Raw genomic sequence first — 9,943 nt, forward strand, 5'->3', positions numbered from 1 at the left:
AAATACAGTTTTGATCATCAAAATACAATGTGGAATGGACCCCACAAGAAATCAAAGAAGCTTATTGATGTTCATTAACAAAAACCCTTCAAAATCTTGAACCAATTAAAAAGCCCTTCAAAATCATATGTGTAGTGAGTGAGCTGGTAGTAGTGGTGAGATCTATAACCGAATTAGACTATACTGGTCGGTGCTGGATCTGACGTGGTGCAAGTTGTGCGACCGCACAAGGCCCACCACAGTAAAGGGCCCCATATTTTGGACCAATGTTATTTAGGCTTTATTGTTTACTAAAAACTCTGAATAGGTAGACAACTTGTGGAGCATTAATTGTTTTATGGCCTACGTCTCCAGCTAGAGAGCTAAAAAAGCTACCAAAGGCGTACAAAAAAGAATAGCATGGCACAACTTATACTAATAAGAATTAATTACCCTAAACTACCTTTTACTTATTGTTTTTACTCTCTAGTGCACCAATTAATTTTTTTTAATAATAAGGTAAGTTGCTATCTTGAAATATGGTCAATGACCATTTTATTTCCTTTTTGTCATTCTCTTTCTTCTCTTTTCACGTTCATCTTCTCTCTTTATCCCCCCTACTATGTCTCTTTTCTCTTTCTTCATCTTCATCTTCTTGTTCTTCTTCTTCGCAGAGCAAGCACCTCCAGGACGAACACCACCACCACCAGCAGCTCCGCGATCTGTTCGTCATCCAGCTTTGCCATTTTGCCGCTGCCCGCCACCGATTTCGATCCAATTTATCTATTAATCAAATAATTCAGATCCCGACTTTTCTCTCTTATCAAGGTCTGTGCATGAGTATGTTTAGGTTTTTGATTTTTTTGTTTAGTTCAGTTTCTGAAACTATAGTTTTCTGCAGTTTTCAGAAATTGCAAGTGAACTGAAACTGCATAAACCTGCAGGTGAACTGAAACAGCAAGTGAACTTTCTGCAGTTTCTGGAACTACAAGTGAACTGAAACTGTAGAAACTGCAATTTATTAGAGTTGAAACTGCAGTTTATTGGAGTTGCGGACTTGCAGTTTCAGTTTCTGCAAGTGAACTTTCTACAGTTTCTGGAACTGCAAGTGAACTGAAAGTGCAGAAACTGCAATTTATTAGAGTTGAAACTGTATTTTATTGGAGTTGCGGACTTGCAGTTTCAGTTTCAATTTTTTGGGTTTACCCTAAATTGCAGTTTCTGGAACTGTAAGTAAACTGAAACTGCTGTTTCTGAAACTGTAAGTGAACTGAAACTGCAGAAACTGCAATTTATTAGAGTTGAAACTGCAGTTTATTGGAGTTGTGGACTTGCAGTTTCAGTTTCAGTTTTTTGGTGATGCATTGATGCAGGTATTTTGGAAGATGTCTGCATGTTATGTCAATTTTCGGATGGTATTTTGGGATCTAGTGGTGGTGTGGTGTCTGCATGGTATTTTGGGATTTAATGGGTGTGGTGTCCGCAAATGAATAATAGGATTGTGGTAGTTGGCCCGCAAAGAAAGAATGAGGCTTTAAGTGGTTTTGGTTAATAAATTTAGGTACCAATACCTGTATGTTAACGGACCCTACTAATAATCTAATGTCAAATTAATTAAAAATAATATAAGTAGCCATATAAGATAAAAGAAAAAATAAACGTTGGGCTTTAATAAATCATTTTCTAAGTTTTATATTTGGCCCTAAGAAAGATAATTTTACTCTTCATTTTGAATTAGGATTTTTCTTTGTTTTTTATTTAGATGTATTAGTATGTTAATTCAATGTTTTTCTTTGATATTGTTAGGGTTAACAAAATTATGTTTTTGCTCTGTATTCTTGACTTCAAACATATTGATTTTCTAATTCATATTGTCATACTCTTAAAGAAATGAACAAATGTTTATTTTTAGCTCTGTATTCTTAACTTCAAATATGTTGATTTTCTATTTTATATTGTCATAGTACTCTTAAAGAAATGAACAAATGTCTTATTACTTTTTAAAGTTAATTTTCATTTTCTTTCTAACTTGGTACTAAACATAGTTTTTTTGTTCTCTTCGTAAATGTTGTAGACTCATTCCATTAACCTTAATACTAATGCATTTTTTTTGTAACTAAATCATACAAATAGTCATCTAATATGGAAAGAAAAAAATTTGTACAGTAATAAGGACTCTATTTTTAAGTTCTGCCCAGGGCCCGTAAATCTTAGGAATCGGCCCTGAACCACCCTTCTATTGCATATTTGTACACAATATACATATACATACATATATATATATATATTATCCTTTTTTTCCCCACTTGATGTTCATTAACAAAAGCCGTTCAAAATCATATGTGTAGTGAGTGAGCTGGTAGCAGTGGTGAGATCTGTAAACGAATTAGACCATACAGAGTACAGATGGTGAGTTGGTGACTGTTAGGCCACACTATCTGCATGCTTTTGGTCATTGTGGCAGCGATTTCCATGCCATGCACGCCCCTGTATATTACGTACTCCTTTGTCTCTGTCATCTTGTTCCTCTGGCACATCCTAGTGAGTAGTGACCATGCATGCAAGCCCTGGCTTACCTATTTCCATGGTTGACAGATTGTAGACATGCAAGCCTCTAGCTACGTAGATGGCTGACAGATCGTAGACATGCAAGCCCCTGCAAGCTTTTTTTTGTACGTTCCTCTTTAAAGCTAGTCTAATCCTCTGCCTGACTACCCTCACGTTGAATGTGCATCCATAGCCATTAATTATAACCACTGCCACTACAAATTAAACAGAACTTACACACGTACGTACTGCCCCTTTCTAGCGAAAATAATAAAGACAATAACTCCCTATGAAGAGGGTTCCATTCCCCAATTTTGCACATTGACAAGCCCTGCCCTTCAAAATCACCTCTTTTTTAAAAGCCCTTTTCTGCAAACAGATATAATTTGAATGAGGGGAGAGAAAAAGAAAAGAGCTAGCTATAAAAGATTCTAATGTTTGTTCTCTCATTACACTGATCAACTTATTTCAGTCCCTCTCTCTCTCTCTCTATAAGCTCTCAAATATCGAACAGAGTCCTTCATACATTTGGTTAATACAATATGGCAGCTGAGTGCATGAATATCAAAAACAAACAATCCATGGCTGAACACCAACACAAAGATGAAGATGACCAGAACCAGAAGCCATTAGTATTCGATGCCGCCGAGCTTCAGAATCAATCAGACATACCAAAACAATTTATATGGCCTGATGACGAAAAGCCCTGCAAAAACACTCCTGAACTCCAAGTCCCACTTACAGACTTGGGCGACTTCCTCTCTGGTGATGTGGACGCCGCCATGAAAGCCTCGAAACTTGTCGGCGAGGCTTGTGTAAAGCACGGCTTCTTTCTGGTTGTGAATCACGGCATTGATGCCGAACTAATAGCGGACGCTTACCGCTGCATGGACGACTTCTTTGGGCTGCCTCTGTCAGAAAAACAGAGGGTTCAGAGGAAAGTTGGGGAGCACTGCGGTTATGCCAGTAGCTTCACTGGCAGGTTCTCCTCAAAGCTCCCTTGGAAAGAGACCCTTTCTTTTCGCTACTCTGCGGACAAAAACAACTCATCCAACATTGTTCGAGATTACTTTTCTTGCACCATGGGACAAGATTTCGACCAACTCGGGTATATACATATACAGTCATTTTTTTATTTTTTTTATTTGGGAAGAGGGCGATCAAACTTGGGTGCAGAGAGTGAGTAATTTCACTTCCCTTTCAACTCGGTTATTCAACAACTGCCATATACAATTATTTTTTAGAGAGAATGTCCACATTTTTTATGGGATGCATATATAGGATTTTTAAAAAAGTGCGAATCATCCACACCTAAGAATTTTTCTCTATATATATATATACATATGGAGGAAATTATAGATTTGGTGAACTTATTTTATACTTAATTCAATTTTGGTCCGCGATCTTTTTTAAGTTATGTTTTGGTCCACTAATTGTTTCATTTGTTCAATAAAGGTCCAGATTTGTGACTTTAAATTCTTTGGGTTGTGTTTTCTTCAATTATAATTGAAGTATAAGTTATATTTCATCATTTTTTAGTCATGAAAAAAAATTTGGAGTATTGTAATCTAAGAAAATTAAGATTGAGTGAAGTTTGAAAAATTGGTAGTTTTGGGTACCCTACTTTGGGATCAATTATCTTGAGTTTTAGAACTCTAATTTGAATGATCTTTATATGACTGTAAATGAGAAATGCATAGTTTTAAAACAAGTATATGTTTGCTAAATTTGGGTGAGATTTAATCGGGTAAAAAACATGTCAAATTTGAAAAAACAAATTTAGACCATTATTGAACAAGTAGAACAATTAGTGGATCTAAACAGAACTTAAAAAAAATTGTGGACCAAAATGAACTAAGTATAAAATAAGTAGACTAAATTTGTAACTTTCTCATATATATGTGTGCAATTAATGTTAAACATTAATTTTGCTTTCGATCATTTGGGTGTTTATCTAGCATCATGGAACTTAATTCTTACCATGTTCTTGTTAATTTATGTACTGTTAATTAGGAGGGTGTACCAAGCTTACGGCGAGGCTATGAGCACTCTATCATTGGAGATCATGGAGCTTTTGGGAATGAGTCTTGGGGTGGACAGAGCCCATTTCAAGGAATTTTTCCAAGGCAATGAATCTATAATGAGGCTCAATTACTACCCTCCCGGCCTGCCAGAAACCTGACCAGGTTTTAGGCACTGGGCCACATTGTGATCCAACATCTTTAACCATTCTATATCAAGACCAAGTAGGTGGCCTCGAAGTGTTCGTGGACCAACAATGGCGCTCCATTACCCCAAATTTAAATGCCTTTGTTGTTAACATTGGTGACACCTTCATGGTACTCATTGTCTTTCAAATGGGTTTGTAATTTTATTAATTAATTTGTACGTGAATTAATTTGTTTGTCTGGGTTTTATTAACTATAGGCTCTTTCAAATGGGAGGTTCAAGAGCTGCTTGCATCCGGCAGTGGTGAACAGCCAAACTCCGAGGAAGTCTCTTGCATTCTTCTTGTGTCCAAAAGATGATAAGGTGGTGAGGCCACCAAGCGGGTTGGTGGATAATTTGTGCCCGAGGTTATGCCCAGATTTCACATGGCCTATGCTGCTTGAGTTCACACAGAAGCATTACAGAGCAGACATGAACACCCTCCAAGTGTTCTCAAACTGGCTTCAACAGAAAGCCAACTGATCTATCCGAACCTGGCCTACCCTGCTGGTTATTAATTATGGGTCATCTTCTCATTTCTGCCAAACTAAGAAAATGACATGATATGGAGGTGGTGGTAGGAATGGGAGTTTTACTGTGTACGTTGGAAATAAAAGTGGCCTTAATTAATAATTAGTAATTACTTAAGAGCTTTTACTATTAATTTCAGTCGTTTAAATTTTGACCCCCTCTCCCCAAATTAAACTAACATTTATAACACTATTTAACTTGAAATACCCATAATACTGTCCATATAAAACCTTTTTTTTTTTTTTTCTTTTTCTTCCCCAGCCAACCACTGCCCCCTCACTGCCACGGCTCTCGCCACCCCAGCCGCTGGCGTCTTCCTCCCCTACCGCTGCAACAAACCCAGCAAAATTCACTGAAAAAAAACTCACGTCGCCCAACAAAACCCACAAAAAAAAACCCATAAAATGGTTGATTTTTTGAGAGATATTCAGACCCATCAAAACCCAACAATGGAGAAGAAAAAAATGCAAAATTTTCAGATCTGGTCGAATTTGTGGTCGCCACAAGGTCACATAGCGACCACAAATTCGACCATGTGTCGACCACAAATTACTTTTGTAGAATTTTTGGTCGACACAAATCAACATGTGTCGACCACAAATTCTACACTGTCATGTCTACCGCACTATCCACTAAGTGCTATAGCACCACCATGTGTCGACCAAAAATTCGACCATATCTGAAAATTTTTGCATCTTCTTCTTTTCCATTACTGGGTTTTGATGGGTTTCATCTCTCAAAAAATCAATCATTTTATGAGTTTTTTTTGTGGGTTTTGCTGGGCGACGTGGGTTTTTTTTCATTAGATTTTGCTGGGTTTGCTGTAGCAGCAGAGGATGGGGGCGGCAGTGAGAGGGCCAGTGATTGGTTGGAGAGGGAGGGAGGGACAGTGGTTGGCTGGGGAAGAGAAAGAAAAAAAAAACAAAAAGAAGCTACCGTAAAAAAATGTTTTATATGGAGGGTATTATGGGTATTTCAAATTAAAAAAGGTTATAAATGTTAGTTTTGGGGAGAGGGGTTCAAAAAAGTTTAAGGGGTATTAAAAAAGGTTATTGAATAAAATTTCTCTTTATATTTCCTATTTTAGATTATAATTTTGTAGCTTTTAATTAACTTTTTGATTTAAGTCTGATTTTTAAAATGCCATCACATCCAAAATTATCCCCAGCTTTTGAATCCCATGAGATTGGAATTTAGCGGAAATTGCACTATTAGTTCACTTATTCTTCACTTAGTTTTATATTGGTCCATAATATTTTTTTTGTTTCATGTTGATCCATTAACTTTATGACATATTTTATATATTTTGCTCCAAACCATCAAATTAGCACAAACGCCCATCGATTTTAGTCATGTGCTTTGCACGTACGTGGAGCACTGTTTGTGAACCAATATGAAACTAAGTGAAGAATACGTTTACCACAATCGTGCGTAGCATATAACTAGAATATATAGCCATTTATGCTAATTAATTTGACGGTTTGGAGCACAATAGAACACGTCATAAAGTTAGTGGACCAATATGAAACAAAAAAAAGCATAGACCAATATAGAATTAAGTGAAGAATAAGTGAACTAATGATGAAAATATCAACAAACTTGTTGTTCGCTATTGTTACGCACGTCAACATCAATTCGAAATCTTCCTTAGAATCTAGAGAATATCGAAGAATAAACTTCTTGGATTTAAGCTTTTGAACCTCAAGCACACTGTATTGCACACATCTACAAAAGAAGTGTTGTGAAAGATGTAACGACCCGACCCAAATTTTTGTAAAAATTTTAATTTTAATTTAACGTTAGTTTTAAAGAGGCTTTAAAGGAAGTTGGGTTGTGCAATCTTAAATTTTTTTTTTTTTTTTTTTCTAAATTACTTTGGAAGTTTTTGAGAATTTATTTGACGTTTTCACCGAAATTGATTTAACGTTATTTAAAATTTATTAGGTTTAAAATGTTTCGTTTTAAATTTGTGAGACCTCGTATTTTCCAAGATTTATTTTGAAATGTATTTTAAATTTTTTGGGAATTTATTTTAGAAATTAAAGGTTTTGAATTTATTTTTAAATTTTGTTTTAAAATTAGTTTGACCCAAAGGTTGACTTTTGATTTAATGGGCTTTTGATTTCGAGTTTGGACTTGTTGAAAAGGTCTCGAGTTCACGAGCGCGTAGACGCGGATGATTTGTAGATCAGAGTTACGGTTTGTGAGATACAAACGTTTGAAGCAAGGGGCAGTTTTGTAATTTCATGGCCAAGGGTTTTAAATACCCAAAATCAGAAATAATTTTTCATTTCTCTCTCCTCCCTCCTCTCTCGTGCGCGACCAACTCCGGATAGAACCTATTCGTTTTGGCCAGCTCTCGACGGCCCAAGAAACTAACTTTTTATGAACACCATCAATTAAATTGTTTTTGTCCATTGTATTAATGACCGAAAACTAATTTACAAGAACACGAGAAAAAAATAACAAAAACAGAAACTATTACTGAGCAATATATACAGAATAAAATTATAACAATTTATTTCTTATGAAGACATAAAATCAAAACAATCTCATGTACACTCAAATACACCATAGAAGACAATGGAAAAAAAATACCTATATAAAATCCAAACATCACTCACAAACATAGTTAATTAACTTATAAAAATTTTATGTGTATTTTTTTTACTTGGAAAAAAAAAAATATCTAGAGATTTAGCGCACCCAAGTTTTAAATTGGTTCCGCCATTGGGTATAAGATTATTCTTCAGCTATTGTCAAAGTGATCAAGATTCAAGACCATGATTAATTCAAAAATGCCCAAGCTTCCTTTGTAGAAGTGGAATTATTGTTTGTAGTTTTCACTTTGTTACTTGTTCTTCCAGCTGGTTGTATTCAATTTTCTGTTTCCATGTCGAAACACGAGTAGTTAGTTCAGTTTGCTTCTCATTTTCAACTATGCTAGCAAGGAGAGAGTCCTATAAAGGGAAGATAGGTAGCCAATTAAAAAACCTTGCAGGTAATTACCAAGGTATTCAATATAACTAGAAAAGACTAAATAAATTTTCGAAAAAGGGGAGAAAAAGAAAGAGAATTGCGTGCATGGTTGTCCTTAAAAAAAAAAAAAAAATCAAAGACAAATAAATGTTTTTTGCTTACCTTTTTACTTAGAGAGTTCTCTCGAACGTCCGTTTGAATGTCTATTACTTAAAAATTGTATAATAAAAGGGATTAATACCATTTTGCTCCCCAGACTATTGCACTTGTATCAGTTTGCTCCCCAAACTTCTAATTTGGAAAATTAAGGACTCTTACTTTTTCAATTTTGCCAATTGATGTTCTTCCTTCAATTTACACATTTTTTATCCAAATCTTTGAGGGCAAAATGGTCCCTTCCATTTAGATCTTATCATTTTTTCCTTATGCATCATTTTTCCTTTTTTATTTCTCGCTAAATTCTGGTTGATCATCTTGACATTTTAGATGAAAAATGTATAAATTGACGGAATAACCTTAATTGATAAAATTGAAAAAGTCAGGGTCCTTAATTTTCCAAATTAGAAGTATGGGGAGCAAACTGATACATGTGTAATCTGAGGAGCAAAATGACATTAATCCCATAATAAAATGATTGAAGATATGAGAAAAATGAGAGAAGAAGATTCTAGGGTTTATCAAGTTTAGGCCGTTGTAAGGAGGTGAGTGAGTAAGAAGTGGCCAGGTAGGTAGAATATATTTATTTGATTTTTTTTTTGTCAACTCCTTAAATGTCATTTTATAAAAAGATAAATTTGTTATTATTATTTTAATAAAAATGTAGGTGGGAAAATAGGACAAGGTGATGAAGATATAACCACTCTATCGAAAATTTGAAGAGACACTCTCAAGTGGTGGTGAGGGGGAATAGAGTAATTGATTAGTATTATGATAAATTTAAGATTTGATTATCTGCAATGTAATAAAAAAGAATTGAATACACAGTCTTGCATACGTTGATCATCAATCAATCGAGAAATAAACTATTTCAAAACAATATATATGATTCGATTTAAACCTACAATCTACTTCTTCACCACCCACCCTTAATGTGTTAGAACTCATTGGCAAACTAGCATACGTTTTAGACAACTAAGCTTATTCATTTGTGTACAAAATAAACATAAAAACTTCAATAAGAAAATACATGAACTAATTAATTCCCAAATTCGATCTTTAACCCTAGAGCCCCCTAATTCTCATCATAATACCAGTAGTATTCGATTCCTGGGCCTGGATTAGAATTTCTTTGTATCTTTAAATATCGCCACCAGTGGGAAAAAGTAGTATTCGGACCAATATTATCTCCTCCAGTTGTAGTATCATCATCTACCCTTTGGCTTCGAGTCAACAAGTCTCTTAACAACGACATGTCGTAGTCCAGCTTTTTTAAAGGGTCCGAGAGAACCTCCCAGGCCGCTTGAACATGCTTCAAAGCACCATCAGCAGCGACAGAGCGATTCTTGTCTGGTTTCAAAGCCAGCACCATCTTCTCATATTCTCTCTCGATGGTTTCGGAATCGGCAGCGCTGCCGTTGGGAACGAAGAGAAGTTGGTAAAAAGTTTGGTTCTTGGACACTGCCTTGTGAACCAAGTAAGCAGTGATGTGGTTGTCTATGGTTGAACCCAAATCTGGGTTGAGTTCTTTGGCTGCCATGGC

The 9,943-nt window shown here is 35.5% G+C and overlaps 1 pseudogene; it reads left to right on the forward strand.

Moving 5' to 3' along the window:
- Positions 1 to 3,068: 3,068 nt before the first annotated feature.
- LOC147291763 (gibberellin 20 oxidase 1-D-like) lies at positions 3,069 to 5,217 on the forward strand (annotated as a pseudogene).
- The last annotated feature ends 4,726 nt before the right edge of the window (positions 5,218 to 9,943 follow it).

This window comes from Dryas octopetala, chromosome 3, assembly GCF_963921425.1.
Source record: "Dryas octopetala chromosome 3, drDryOcto1.1, whole genome shotgun sequence".
Lineage (NCBI taxonomy): Eukaryota > Viridiplantae > Streptophyta > Magnoliopsida > Rosales > Rosaceae > Dryas > Dryas octopetala.